Here is a 2,571-nt window from a genome sequence, read left to right as displayed (position 1 = left end):
ACATCGAGTTCGACTCGCCTCGGGTCACCATGTACACGGAGGCGGAGGCCAAGGAAGCGTGAGAAGACGGTGTCGACCTGCTGGAAGAGGGCCGGCTGTTAGCACTCAGCCGGTCCGCCATCTACCAGCAGGGTTTACGCCATTACCACAACCGGAAGGTCAAGCCAAGATCCTTCCAAGAAGGCGATCTTGTGCTCCGGCTGATCCAGCGAACAGCCGGCCAGCACAAGCTCGCCTTCTTGGAAGGATCTTGGCTTGACCTTCCAAAAAGATTTTCTTTTTGAATGAATGAAAGCGCTCTTAGTTCAGTTCGGTAGAACGCGGGTCTCCAAAACCCGATGTCGTAGGTTCAAATCCTACAGAGCGTGATTCCATCTATTTTATGTCGAAGCAGAGTAAAATAACTTAACAAAATTGAATTGTAACTCCAATTTCAATTTGACCTCCTCTCTGGTCTGGAGGAGGTCAATCAAAAAAAATGACTCAATCAAAGATCCAACTGATCCCCACGCCTGTATTGCAAATACGCAGTCACGAATAATCCCACTAAAGTAATAGGAATTAGGCCTAAGACGATTCCAAATAGAAAAACTTCAATCATTTCGATTTGTTCGAGGGGATAAAAAAAGAGGTACGATCTATCCCTAAATAGTACTCTAAATTATCCACGAATCTCAATGACCAAGAAAAGAGGAACTTTGCTTTCTGGTTGGGAAGTGTCTCTGTCCTTTTCACTTCTTATTACTCCTTTCGTTTACTATTTCTAACATTTCTAGTACCACTAATTCATTCGGGCGAGACAGATTACGATGTCATGATGCGCCCATTCCTATGGCCATTCCTTTAATACTTTTGGCTCTCGCCGGCCAGCACAAGCTCTCGGTCCCTTGGGAAGGCCCATTCGTCATCAGCAAGGCCCTAGGCAACGACTCCTACTACCTGATCGACGCACAGAAGCCGAAGGCACGCAAGAGGGATGATTCCGGCAAGGAGTCAGAACGACCATGGAACGCCAATCTCCTGAGAAGATTTTACAGTTAAAAGCAGTATGTATCACGCTACCTTTTGTATTAAGTACAAGACAACGGGCCCCCCGAGGCGCACTCGGGGACTACCCTCTTTCATCTATGAATGACGAGTGTCATACCTATGAATGTACTATTACATTTGATTTTCTGTCCGGCACCGGGTTCGACCAGTCGGCCCGGGGACTTGCCGCCTTGAGTTATATTAAAGTTCTACTTACAGTCAGACAAGTAGTGTGCCGGCACCCGAGCCCTCTCTTATTGAAAGTCGCAGCTCGAAGAACCGACTGTCCGACTGGCAAGAGCCAAAGGCAGGAAAGGATGCCCACACGAAAAACAGCTAAGGACTAACAAACCTATATAACACAAGCCGACCTCCCACCACGCCTACCGGCTGATAGAACAGCCGGTTGGCCGGCTTCCCATTCACTTTGCTACAATCCAAGAAAGCTAGAGTACTCGCCCTCCCAACCGGCCAAGCACTTCTCCAGCCACAGACTGCAGAGTAGCTGTCCGGCTGGGAAGGCGGCGACCAAGGGAGGGCGGCAAAGGAAACAGCCAAAGGATGAAAAGCAAGAACAATTGGAAGCCAAACACATGCATGATTATATTTACACAAAAGGCCTTCAACAGGCCGGCAATGAACATAATTTGAATACACCCCCAGTGGGTGGAACTGCGCAAACTTAACAAAATATTGTTCGAAGAGCAATAAACAGGAAAGCAAAGGCAGCGGATCAGGCTAAGGGTGCAACTGGCGAGCCGGGCTGGTCGGTGGAGACGGCAGTACCAGCGGGAGGAGTGGCCGGCTGGCGAGTCTCGGCTTGATCATGTCACGACCGGTTTTTCAATAAAATATTTATTGAGAGACCAATCCCTTTTACGGACCAGTGAAGAAGAATTCCTTCTCACTGGTAGACAATATCTTGGTCACAGAAGAGAAATACCAGGAGTACTGAATATAATACAAGTTTTGAGCGAAGACTGCCCAACAATTTATTACAAGCACGCCGATAAAACAAGACGGCGGATAGGGTGGCATGACTACTAACTCACGATAATAACGGTGGTGGAAATATCACTGCGACGCGAGTGATATGACTCCTGAAGACTACAGCTCTTCGAGCGTCGGAGTGAGGCTCGAGGAGACTTATTGCGGGTGGCGGAAGCGTATATAATACAAGTGACAATATCCGAGATCGCGCAGGACTGACTGGGACTCCTCTAGGCATCGGACGCGCTATCAAACTCTTCATCCAAGAGATCGCCTTCGTCAACATCTGGCCAAATCAACAAGCCAGGTGAGTACTATGAAAGTACTCGCAAGACAGTTCGGACATAAATATAACAAATGAAAACATGAAGCATAAGAACAAGTTAACCAGCGCGTTCAGACATAGAGTTAATAAATACTGGGTGCCAAACGAGTGTCTGAATGACTCCTCGAGAGGAAACTGCAAGAATAGTAATGCCGCAGTCGGGCGTCAGGGCGACACCACATAAAGGGCTTATAACAGGAAATAAAAGACGAACATGCCACAGTCGG

The 2,571-nt window shown here is 47.9% G+C and overlaps 1 non-coding gene across 1 annotated transcript; it reads left to right on the top strand.

Annotated features, from left to right (window-relative positions):
- Positions 1-294: 294 nt before the first annotated feature.
- On the top strand, positions 295-368 carry TRNAW-CCA (transfer RNA tryptophan (anticodon CCA)). The gene has a single exon. It is a non-coding gene; the product is annotated as a tRNA-Trp (tRNA).
- Positions 369-2,571: the final 2,203 nt, after the last annotated feature.

Source organism: Aegilops tauschii, chromosome 5 (assembly GCF_002575655.3).
Source record: "Aegilops tauschii subsp. strangulata cultivar AL8/78 chromosome 5, Aet v6.0, whole genome shotgun sequence".
NCBI classification, from domain to species: Eukaryota; Viridiplantae; Streptophyta; class Magnoliopsida; order Poales; family Poaceae; genus Aegilops; species Aegilops tauschii.
Note: the sequence above shows the minus strand (reverse complement) of the source record. Positions and strands in the feature narration are given on the sequence as shown.